The 13295-nt window shown below is 37.8% G+C and overlaps 1 long non-coding RNA gene across 1 annotated transcript in view; it reads left to right on the top strand.

Moving 5' to 3' along the window:
* The first annotated feature begins 8628 nt into the window (after positions 1-8628).
* The window catches only part of LOC143662890 (uncharacterized), a 62069-nt gene continuing 57402 nt past the window's right edge, over positions 8629-13295 (top strand). Inside the window, exon 1 of the long non-coding RNA XR_013165662.1 lies at positions 8629-8740. This is a non-coding gene — a long non-coding RNA (uncharacterized LOC143662890). The remainder of the gene's footprint in view (positions 8741-13295) is intronic.

Raw genomic sequence — 13295 nt, 5'->3', positions numbered from 1 at the left:
AAGAGCTTACAATCTAGGAGCCTTTATAATAATTCTTATTGAATAATCTGTACTCCTTAATGATCAATTATGTCCACATTGGGCCCACATTCTATCCCTTGATAACCTTTGCTCTCAAATTCAATCATCAGAGTTTGCTCATTATAGTTATTCCCTATTAGTGAGGCCTTACAATATTCGTCCTTTCATTTCTGGCTTTTTCCACTCAACATAATGTCCTAAAGGTTCATTTGCCTAGTTGCATGTCTCACAACTTCATTCCCTCTGTGGCTGCTCAATATTCTATTGTACGTATACACCATAGTCTGCCCTTCCATTAGTCAGTTGATGTACCCCTAGGCCACCTCCTTCTATTGCAAATTATGGAGATGTATTCATCACCACAGTCAGCAGTATGTAAATGACCATTCATGTCCCTGCTTTCATTTCTTACAAGTATTTACCTAACAACGGGGTTGTATGATCACATAGCAAACCTATACTTCGCCTCCTCTGGAATCACCACACTGCCCTTCAGAGGATTTACTTACCTACCAACAGTGAATAGGTATATCTCTCCTCTCTCCACATCTTCTTCAGTACTTGTATTTTTCTGCTCATTTTTAAACAGTTTTATTCACATGCCATACAATCTATCCTAAGCAATCAATGGTGCCTTGTATAATCACATAGTTATATATTCATCACAGCAATCTATATGAGAATATTTCCATTTCTGCCATAAAGAAAGAAAAAGGAAAAATAAAGAATAAAAATTAAAAATAAAGAATAAAAAATGAAAAGGAGAAACAACAACAAAAATTCCATACTCCTCCTTTATTGACATTTAGCTTTGGCATATTGCTTTTGTTACAATTAATGAAAGGATATTGCTATGTTACTGTTAACTATACAGCCTGGTGTGCATTGATTGTACTTTTTTCTATATACCATCCCATTTTCAACAACTTGCAATGCTGACATTCATTTGTTCTCTCTTTGTAAAAACTTTCTTATAATTTTACATTTAATCATCATCATGTCCACTTTAGATTTTGCTAAGTTATACAGTCCCAGTTTATCCTTTATCTTTCCTTCTGGTGTCATACATGCCCCTAGCCTTCCTCTTTCAACCAAACTAACCCTTTTCTCCAAACCTCTCTTTCTTGCCCTCTCTTATCTGCCTGTGGCACACCCTTTAGTATTTCTTGTAGAGCAAGTCTCCTATTCACAACTTTCCCAGTGTCTGTTTGCCTGAAAGTATTTTAAATTCTTCCTTCATTTTTGAAGGACAGTTTTGAAAGATAAAGAATTCTTGGTTGGCAATATTTCTCTTTCAGTATCTTAAATATGTCATACCACTGCCTTCTTGCCTCCATGGTTTCTGTTGAGAGATTGGTACCTAGTCTTATTGAGCTTCCCTTGTATGTGATGAATCATTTTTCTCTTGCTGTTTTCTGAGTTCTTTCTTTGTCTTTGATATTTGTCAATCTGATCAGTAAGCTTCTTGGATTAGATTTATTCCGATATATTCTGTTTGGGGTATGCTGTTCTTGGATTTGAAATTTTACATCTTTCATAAGAGTTGGGAAATTTTCAGTGATTATTTCCTCCATTATTCTTTCTATCCCTTTTCCATTCTCTTCTCCTTCTAGGATACTCTTAACATGTATATTTGAACACTTCATGTTGCCATTCAATTCCCTGAGACCCTTCTCATATTTTTCCGTTCTTTTCCCTCTGTTCTTTTGTAGGTCAGATTTCAGATGTTTTGTCCTCTAGTTCACTAATCCTTTATTCTGCCTCTTCAAATCTGTCATCATATGTCTCCATTGAGTTTTTCATCTCTTGCGTTGTGCCTTTCATTTCCATAATTTCTGCCATTTGTTTTTTTTTTTCTTCAAGATTTTGAGCTCTTCTCTATGGTCACCCAATGTCTTCTTTGTGTCCTTCATCTCTTTTGCCATATTTTACTTCAATTCATTGATTTGACTTCAAAGATTTGTTTGAAAACCTTTAATTAGTTATTGCAACTCCTGTATCTCATTTGAAGTGTTTCCTGGTATGACTCATGATTTTGTGCTGGTGTCTAGGTATCTGGTTTCTTTGATTAATTTCTTCTGGTGATCATTTTCTCTCTTTTACATATGGTTTTCTTGATGGTTGGCTTTGTTCTCTATCTGTTCTTTGACATTCAGTTCTACTTATACTAGACCTCCAGCATAATTTCTGTTTAACTAATCAGAAATTTTCAGCACATTTTTCCTGGTCTTACCCTGCTTCTATGGAAGTTTTTTGAGGATTGTCTCCCCAGATATGATCTACCTCGATCAGATTTTCTGAGACAAGGCAGGTCCAGGTCTCAGAAGAGGGTGTAATCAATATCAAGGTTCCCTGAGGATGAGACCCTTCAGGGTGCTAGTCTTTCCTGTGAAGCCTGTTGATTCTGTGCTCTTACTATCCTGCTCAGCAGGTGGCACCTGTCAACCTGTACTCCTCACCAGCATAAAGCAGTGTGGTGCCATTAATTCTCAGCAGACCCTGTCTATGCTATGAGCATAGTTGAGACAGTAGCTTTGCAGAGGGTGGGCTTAAGCAGTTTCTGTCTTCTGGCCTCTAGGATCTGATTTCTCTGAATGAGAATCACCACTTGTGCTGGGCCCTGCTCCCCAATTTCTTGGGGAAGGGTCACTCTTTTGGGAATTATCTCCTTCACATGACTAGTTACTTTGTCTCTAGTCATCACTTAACTCTTGAAAATTTGGGGGCTTTCATAAATGGGCTGCTAAAAAGTTTTTTAAAAATAAGGGAAAAAATAAATAAGAGAAAGAAAAGGAAAAAAGATAATCCTTTTCAAAGCCAGTCCCCAGACTCCCATATTTGTCAATCAAAACAAGAGTTTGTTTCTGGCTCTATGTGCCCCTTTTCTTGGGATATAGCCCTTTCTCTATATTCTGAGCTTGGCCAACTCCAAAGTCTCTTTTTTGTTGTTGTAGTTATTTCAGTCAGCCCTATATCCTCTCTGCCAGGAGAGACCTCTTGGTTTCTTTTATGCTTGCTCTAAGTTTATCTGTTCTCATAACTTGCATTCAGCAGTCCAAATTTGTTAATTAAATCTGTAATTGGTGCTTGCTTGAGCACTCATTGTCTTGCTCCTAGTAGGGACTGCTTCTCTTTCCCATGGTAAAGTATGTGCTGGTTTGAAAGGATTTATGTACCCTAGAAAAGCCATGTTTTAATTCTAATCAATCTTGTGGGAGTAACCTTATTCAATAATGTAGGTTGGAAACTTAATTAGGTTACCTCCATGGAGATGTGACTCATACACTTGTGGTAATTACCCTTCATTAGAGGGAGATGTGACTCCACCCACTCAAGGTGGGTCTTGATTAGTTTACTGTAATCCTTTACAAGAGGAAGCATTTTGGAGAAATCTTGAAAATGACAGGAGAACAACAGAGGCTGAGTCATGATAATGATTAGAGCTAGAGCCCATGCAACCAGAGATGTTTGGAGGTGAAGAAGGAATACAGCCCCGGGAGAGCTTCATGAAAGAAGAATCCTGTAGAGAAAGCTAGCAGACACCACCATGTTTGCTATGTACCTTTCCAGTTGAGAGAGAAACCCTGAACCTCATTGGCCTTCTTGAACCCAGGTATCTTTCTCTGGATGCCTTATATAGGACATTTCTATAGACTTGCTTTAATCTGGACATTTCCACAACCTTAGAACTATAAATAGCAACTTATGAAATTCCCCTTTTTAAAAAGTCATTCCATTTCTGGTATACTACATTTGGCAGCTAGCAAACTAGAACAGTAAGTAACTCCAAAACAGCTTGCTGTGTCAGTTGGGGAGGGTTGCCAGCCTCTAGAGTTTGTGCTGTTATCTTAGTCCTTCCACCCAATCCAGATGGGTGTATGGTGTGTGTGTGTGTGGTCATGGAGGTGCCCCAAACAATTTGTTCCAGATAGTTCCTAGCTATTTACTAGCTGTCCTAGAAGATGAATTAAATTCTACACCTTGTCTCACCTCTAGTATACTGTTTCTAAAACCTGAGGAAATGAAGCCCAGAGAAGATGAAAATTGCTCAAGAGCAGCTAGTAACAGTGAGAATTTTCTATATATATATGAATACATATATATGCTGAACCTCAGAATTTCAGAATTTTGAAAATGGAGAAACATACTCAGCAAAAAGGAGTAAAATGATTCAAACATGGTTTTCATTTATTCTGCCAAGGGCATGTGTGGTGTATGCAAGGATGGGTGGGGATGGATGTGGGCATACAAGGGCTTATGTATGCTTGTACAAGCATGTATGCATGTGTGGGTATGTCTGTGTGTGTGACTTGGGTTATTTGGTGGTTGGAGTGAATTCTTCCAACTATGTGAAGAATATTTTGATAATGATATGATGTTCTAGTTATGGACCTTGATGCTCCACAAACTGGCCTCTCCATTCAAAATTTCAATCACAACATGTTAATTGTGAATCTAGGCTCTTGCTACTAGATCTAGGAATGCACTTGAGAATTTGTTTGACATGTTATTATGTTTCTAACCATGCTGACATTTAAAATCTTCTGAACATAAGAGAAAAATTGTTATGAATAATAACTTCCAGAGGGGCTTATGGAAAAGGATGGCTTCCCAAATTTTCTTGAGGCTCAATATTTATAGCCTAGCTACGTTCTTCTCCTTTATTTGTGAAGATGCTAGCCAAAGGCCTTTTATGGTAGAAAGTAGCATGGATGAGAATTTGGAATTTGTCTGTTGTTTGGAACAGTGTGGCATAAGGTCAGCCCCTTAATCAGTTATATTAAAATTTTGACCAAGATACTTCCATTCTTTGAGCTAAAAATCAGTTGCATGAAAATGATAGTAATAACAATAAAAGCTAACATTTATTTAATGCTTTCCTGAGTTTGGCATTATGCTAGCTGCTTCAGTTTGGTAAAGATGCCAGAATGCTATATACCAGAAATGGATTGGCTTTTAAAAGGGGGATATATTAGGTTACAAATTTGCAGTTGTAAGGCCATGAGAAAGTCCAAGCTAAGCCCTCAACAAGGGGGTACTTTCACTGAAGAAAGTCTGATGGCATCTGGGGAACCTCTGTCACATGGGAAAGTACATTGTGACATCTGTTGGACCTTCTTTCCTGGGTTGGTTTCAAAATGGTTTCTCAGCTCCTGTGGTTCCTTTTTGCTTATCCTGGGACATTTTCTTTCTTAGCTTCTCTAAACTCTCTGGGCTTTCTTAAAGGAGTCCAGAAAATAGATCAAGACCCATCTTGATTGGGGGGAAGTCACATCACCATAGAAACAACCTAACTGAAAGTTCCCACCCAACAATAGGTTGGATTAAAAGCATGACTTTTCTGGGGTACATATAGTTTCAAACCACCACATTCCATTCTCTGGAGCCCAAAAAGACATCTTTTTCTCATATACAAAATACATTCATTCCATAACAATATCACAGAAGTCTCAAGTTTAAGCCATTTCAGTAATGATACAAATACAATACCAAGTCAAAACAGAACATAATCTTATCAAAATCATCTACAGGCATGGCCTGTCATAAGGCAAAAAATTTTTTCTGGCTGTGGACCTGTGAATCTCAGAACAAATTATCTGCTTCCAAAGGAGGGACAGTAGTAGGATAAATGTTCCCATTTCCATAGGGAGAAATTGGGAGGAAAACAGGGGTCAAAGTTCCCAAGCAGCTTCAGAAACCTGCAGGGCAAATTCTATTAGATTCCCAAGTCTGAGAGTATTTATAAAAAGATGTTTCATCTTCAGGGCTTGAGAGAGTAGCAGTTTCACCTTTTCCAAGAGCTTATTATACAGCAGCCCTGTTCTCTCCAAACACTGGGGTGAGGGATTTAACAAGGGGGAGCACTGGAGAGACCTCCTCATTCTTGACCACATCCACTTCAAACATTGGGTGCCACCTGGACTCCTTACCACCTCTGGGGCACATGCTCAACCCCGTCAGAACAATGGGATAGTGGGCAGACTCTTCCCAATCAATCCCCAGGGAATGCACTCAACACTCTCTGAAGTCTGGAACACCAAAACTCTTCCTGAACATTGAGGTGAAGGCACACCCTCTGCCTCCAGGGCAAATTCATTCTCTTCACATGTATGGGTGGTCCACTCTCCTGTCCTGAGATTTCTTGGCTCCAGACCTAAGCTTCCATGGTTCTGCCTTTGAAGTAGTTTCTCCTTCAATTTGTCCCTTTTCTGTCCATTTTAGTCCAGACTGGCAGTGGTTCTGTTCATACAGATCTCACAAAAATTTTTTTGGCTTGGTATGTAGCATACAGGGGCCAGAACCATCAGAAAATAGGACTTTCTACAAATTCTTTCTGGATAAATACATTTCCAATCTTGGCTTGTGCTGAAATGGCTGTTTGTTTACATGTTTGGTTAAATCTTCACATGGAGCACTATTCTCTGGGAGCTTATTTTCCAAGCACTCAGGATTTTCCAAACCACCAACTTCTGGTTTTTTCTTACCCAAGAGTTCAGTTCTTAGTTTATCCCTTTCTTTTCACATTAAGCTGCAATGAGAAGTCAAGCTACATTTTCCACATTTGATTTGGAAATTTCTTCTGCTAGATATCCCAGCTCATCATTTTCAAATTCTACATTCCATCCAACACCAGAACTCAATTTTGCCAAATTCTCTACCGCTTTAAAACAAAGGATTGCCTTTATTCCAGTTGGACATGATAGATTCATAATTTCTTGCTAAAGCCTCATGAGAAGTATTTTTAGAGTTCACATTTCTATGAATAGGTTGTTCAAAGCAATTCAGGCCTTTTCTATCAAGCATATCGCAACTCTTCCAGAACCTTCCCCTTATTGATTTATAAAGCTGTTCCAACATTTTTGGTATTTGCAACTCACAGCACCCCTCTTCTCTGGTACCAAATTTTCTTTGTTTGTTAAAGCTGCTGGGATGCAATATAAATCTGCTGGCCCTTCTCTCCAGGGCTGGTTTCAAAATGACTCTCTCAGCTCCTGTGGGTCCTTCTTGCTTCTCGTGGGCCTTTTTCTTTCATAGCTTCTATAAGCTCTCTGGGCTCTCTTAAGGGACTCCAGCAAGTGGATCATGACCCACCTAGAATGGGTGGGGTCACATCTCCATGGAAACAACTTAATCAAAAGTTCCCATCCAACAATAGGTAAGCCCCCACAAGATTGGATTAAAATAACATGGCTTTTCTAGACTATATAACAGTTATAATCCAGCACACTGTTTATTCTATATTTTATTTAATCCCCATCTGAAAGCTAGGCAGTGATTTGAATCTCACCATTTTTATAGGTGGTGGAAGTGAAATGTAAAGTGTTTAAGCCACTTATCAAAAGTGACACAGTTAGTTACAAAGATAGGCCTTGATCTTACAACTCCAATATTCTTACCATATTTCAATACTAGTCTAGAAAGTCACACTTCAGATATTGGGAAACATGTTAAAGAGAGCATCCAAATGCACTGAAATCATGAAGAACCTGGAATTTACTATCTGCATGGTTCTAGAACATTAGTTGACTTTCATGGGTTTGAATTTAATTATATGCAGATGGATTAATGGTATCTATCCAAATGTTTGAGATTAAATGTGAACATATAGGTAAATGATTAGCATATAATAGTCCATAAATATAATTTTCTTTCATAATCTAAGTTCCAAAGATTGCATTTTGGTGCATTTCTTTTGGTTCTATTTTGCTTAGAACTAGAGGACAACAGGTATTCAGTACCTGAAGGAATTATGGCCATTCTGCCTGTAATTCCTTCTCTACAGAGCTCTTTCCCCCTTCTCTTAAGTATGCACAGACACACACACACACACAGACACACAGACACGTACACACCTCTGATCTAGTTCCAGGGCTCTCACATATTCTTTTTCTTTGTGAATATAGTAGCAGAATTTCTCTAGAGGAAAAATAATGTAGATAAGCCTCTGGAAAAATGTCTGGAAAGTAGAACTATGAGAAAAAAACATTACTTACATTAATAAGCTTGGAAGAATTGGGAGGTAGTCCAGATGAAAAAAAGGGAACTAGAAAAAATATAGAGGGGGTTAAGATAAGCATGTGAAAAAAAAATCCTAAAGAGCTTGATAAAGCCAAAGTCTTCAAGGCATAGACCTAGGGTGAAACATAGTGAGAAATTCCCAGGCTTGGGAAAGGCAAAAGAACTTCAAAATAGAGAGATATCTTCTTCTAGTTCAGCATGATGGCCTAAGCCAAACATTTGTCTTTATCTCTCTTAATACAGAACTTTGAAAATGAACAGTCTCGTAATACTGAAGCAAAATAGAACATGGTATTTCAAAAATTTCTGGGAGAAAAATTAATGAGATAAGTTCAATAAATGCAGCAGATGGGTGCTATTCCAGGTACTTGGGAGCTGCAGAGGATGCATGTTGTTGGATCTTTCAGGTGATCACTGATCCTATTTCCTCTTTCCTGGCAGTGTGAAAGATTTCATTTTTCTCTCCCTTGTGGATATTGACCAGGTTCTTGCCAGGAGAATGTGTTAGTACTACTGTGTACCACCTGAAACACTCTTAGTTATAGCTCCATGGGGCCTCTTACTTGTTCACTGTTTGAGTGCAGAAAATCCATCAGAAGATTCCAAGGATATCCTAGGATGGTGATGTCACAAGACGGAAGGAGCCTGGATCCCTGATCACTGCTTGAAGAAGAGCTACTCACTTGAATTGGACTATGAGGTAAATAAGCTATAAAGTTTTATTTTAAGACATTGAGGTTTAAAAATAGATGCTAGCATTAATTCTGTAACATAAACTGGAAACCACAACCTAGAAAGGCTGTGTATCATAACACAGAAGAGGATGGAAATTACAAGCGTGGGTTAAAACATGAGTGATGTTAAGGTCCTCAAAGACTATACAGTAAGGCAAACCACTCTCACTCTTCCCACTCCTTACAGAGAGAGCATGGACAACAATATTTTCCCCTGTCAAAATGCAAGACTTTTCTTTAAAGAAATGAAACAAAATGTCTGTAGAAACCCTGGTAGGTTGAGAGCCCATGTTAAAGTATTTGGGATTGGGGTGTTTTGCATTATTGGAACAAGGAGAGAGCTCAGCAGGCCTCACATCGCTTGAGAGAAAAGCTGGCCAATTGATGGACCTTACACAGCATAGTCAGTCCAGAAGTTCTGCTCAGTGGAGACAAATAACCATAACAAATCTGGTTGTATTATAGCAGAGGAAACCCACATGGCTACCCAGTCCTTCCAGCTTAAATATTATTGAACAAACAAGGACCAAAAGGTAAGAAGAAATAGCAACATGAAAAAGACTAATCAGAATAAGCAATGTGCAAAATAACATATTCAACTAAATTTTAAGGAGTATACTTAATCACTAATTTAATGCATATTTAACAAGCACCCATTATGCAACAGGCTCTTTTAGATGGTGAGGATACATTGATGAAGAAGAGGAAAACATGTGATATGGTGATATTTAAGATGAGAATTTATTAATGAGAAAGAGTCAATCATGCAAAAATCTTGGGCACTGTATTTAGGGAGAGGGGTCAAATAGTACAAATTTTATAGAACAAGGAAGAACTTGATAGTACAAAAAACAAAATGAAGGTCACTGTAAAGGAGTAGGAAGAAAGATATAATTTTCAGGGATTCCTCAAAGACCCCAATATTGTGTGTGTGTGTGCATGTGTATAGTATATATATAACTATATATATAACTATATATATATATATATATACACACACACACACACATGCAGTTTTATTAGAGAATTCTAAATAAAATAAGCAATTCTTCTCCGATTTACTGTCAGAAAATCTTGGGCCCGAGAGTCAGAAGAGTCTTCAAGAAAATATCTTATTTAACCTACCCAATTTACAGATGATGAAAACCCAAGAAGGGGTGGGGAATTGTCCATGGTTACCCAGCCTGTTAGAAGCAGAACATGGTAGAATCTCATGAGGTATTCATCCTAGTGGTTCTTATAGGTCCCACCTGCCCTTCTCTATGCTGAATGCTCTGTATTTTGTGAATGGAAGGAACAGGAGAACCTCTTGCTGTAGTAACTAGGCCTCCACCAAAGCTTTCTAGCTCTGGTTTCTATCTATGGCTAACCACCCTCTGAAAATCTAAATAAATGACCAGACATATATCCCACCCCAAGAGAAGTTTATTCAGAAGTTTAGGCAGGTACCTCGGAATCTATATTTTAAATAGAGTTACAGGTAGTTCTGATGATCAAATATATTAAAATACCAAGGCACACTAGATAAAGTCTTATTCTTGCAATCTTAGAACCTAGATTCTCATTCCAGCTCTTCTATGACTAGTCATAGGTCTTAACATCTTCAAGCTTATGTTTCCTTATTTCAATAAAGGGAAAAATAACAGCACTGCTCACCTCCTGGCATTTGGAGGAGAATTATTGTTCACAATAATTTTAAATTTTTGATAAAAAGATCTTTGTAAATAATAGTAATGATAAACTCTCATAAGCATTTATATGCTTTTATTTTGGTTCTCATTGTTTTTCCTATTATTCAGATAAATTAACTGAACTTCAGATGAGTTAAAAAAGCTGACAGAGTTCCAATGTAAACCTGGTTCTTCTCTCTTCATTCCTGTTTCCTTTCTAACACATTGTATCTCCTTTCTTCATAAGAATTTATCATCTATTTAGCTTATGTTTAAATAGAATTCACTCTTTAGAACTACTCATTTGTAAATAAAATTAATAGCTTACGTACTATTGGGTGGAGAGATGCATGATGTGGGGAGTTATTATTTTGCACAATGTTAAAAGAAGATTCAAAATAAAGTCTCAGAAGATAAATGGCCCACATTTACAATTTGAATTGTTAAAAGGAAATTTTGTTTCCATTTACAAGGAAATAATTTTAGAAAGTGCTGTCTCCCCATTTCCTGTCCTTTTTCAGGTTTCCCACCAGGATCCATGAAATAGTGTTTGAGAGCTAAATGTGTCCCTATTGCATCATAGATTCCAGCAAAACTCCAGGCTGGTGAGAGTGGGGCAAAGTAAAAGCACAAATGATGCTGACCAATCTAGTTCAACTTCCCAAAGAAAGTAAAAAGCAAAAAGGGCAAACAAAACTTAACCTGGCTTTATACATTTTGCCTAAGGCAGAAATGTTTTTATCACCTTTGATAAAAGCTGCTTAACAACCGTTTGACTAAGAAACCTAAGGTTGAGTCTTTGCTTAGACTTGAAAAGGATCCTGATTGATGAAAAATAACTACCGTGGACCTAGGAGGAGGGTGTGGTTGTGGCATGCCAGATATTTGCCTACTGTGGAATGAGAAGAAAGTTGTGCTGTTGACAAAAGGAAATCACACCAGCTTGAATTCAGAAGTTCTGGATTCTTGATTTGGTTCTAGAAATTATTAACTTTATGAGTTTAGGCAGTATACTTAGCTTCTTTACTTCTAAAATGAGCTTACTGGTGCTACCTCACTGAGTGAATGAATGAACAGTAAGTTTCATATTATCAAAAGCCTTGAAAATTTAGTAAACAGGATGACTATTTACTTATATTTTCGTTTACATTTCTTCTTTCAATTTTACTGGTGGTTTTTCTTTAAAAGTTGCTTCTTAATTGACCTCTAAGATGTGATCTCTCATCCATTTAGGACATGAGACCTTGGGTAGAATGTAAAGTATTCTCTGGCCTTTCTTCTGTGCCATGATGCCTGTCTCCATTAATTAGGGCCCAAACTTCTCTTGTCGATGTTGTTCAAATTGCCTTCTTTAGTAACTCACGGCTTCTCCCAATTCAATTCCCAATGACCAAAATTAATATCAGATGCCTTTGTCTTGCATAATATATTCCACGTTTGCATTTCCACCTATGAAAACAAATCCAAATTTAATGATATCACTTACAGAAAATCTTAAACCCATGTTAGTTTTTTTAGGTAGATTATTTTCAAACTTCGGAAATTTAACCCCTATTTTAACATATTACTTGTACTGCATCCTACAAATGACTACTGTGCATTACGCTGTGCTCTAGTATTACAGGACATGGTTCTGAAGTGTTTTGGTTACTTCATGCAATGCTGCTGGCGAATTGCACCTTTTTGTTGGGTATCATGGTGCTCTCGTCTTCTGGACACCTAAAATGATCTTAAATTTCAGATTTATATCATAAGTCACAAAACATTGCCATAAAAGGCAAAAAAAGAAAGCATCTCTAAAATCATTTGTTGATATCCCTTACTTCTGTGTTTACTAATCTTAATTCTACCCATCATTATTATAATTATAGCCATAAAAAACATTTAGCTTTCTTATTTTCCAATTTCCCAGATCAATAGCCCTTTCTTAAGGGTCAAAGAATTAAAGCTTAAAAATGTCCAGGTACCACTACTTTGCATAAGGATTCAGGTGACTGCTATCCCACCTTGCATTTACAGACACTCATCTATCCTAACCTATCTAATGGGCTAAAAATCAATACCTATCATAGGGCCCAGGATAGAGAGAATGATTGTTACAACAATTTCCTTGTGTAAAAGCTTCTGCAGAAATTGACATTAAAAATACACCCAGTATGTGGCTGCTATTCTCTCGGGACTGTAACTCACTCTCAAGTCAATTAGTATGAGACCAGGAGGAAACAGGGTCATGCTAAATCATTTGGCTATAGGCTTTAACGGGTGTAAAGAGCACTAAATTCACCCAGAACAAAGTAACATTTCCGACGGGCAGGAAAGTGAGAGTTAACATCCACCGAGTTCCACCGAATCTGTCCAGGCTGAATATTAAGGCATCGTTTTATTGCTTTTTTGTTCTCCTTTCCATTTGTGTCCTTCTCATTTATTACATTGCTCCTAAGCTTGATCACAATGTCACCGGGGATCCTCTGTAGCATACCATATCAGCGTGGACTCTCAAACCTCCTGTCTGTTTCCCAGAGTTCTTAATGCTTGGCGAAGTCTTCTCAGATGTAATTCTTCCTTTCAAGTTGGGCCCCCATGTGTGTAGCATTAATTTCTCTGCCCGCATGTAATTCATTCAGGGACTCACACCAGCTGAGAACCACATATGGGAGTTCAGATTTACAGGATCTTTTTATTTTGTGCCTTGCCAGCCTAGAGGAAACAATTGTCTATTTGAATTTTGGGTTTGCCCCGGTTGCATAGTCCACTAGAGATGGTTGATTAGGAAACCACATTCAACAAGAGGCCCATCCGGCACCCGGTTGAGCCAATCAATAATTTTCCACAACCTCACTGTTGCCTTGCA

The sequence above is a fragment of the Tamandua tetradactyla genome, chromosome 2 (assembly GCF_023851605.1).
Source record: "Tamandua tetradactyla isolate mTamTet1 chromosome 2, mTamTet1.pri, whole genome shotgun sequence".
In the NCBI taxonomy this organism is placed as follows: domain Eukaryota; kingdom Metazoa; phylum Chordata; class Mammalia; order Pilosa; family Myrmecophagidae; genus Tamandua; species Tamandua tetradactyla.
This window is presented reverse-complemented; position numbering and strand designations above follow the sequence as displayed.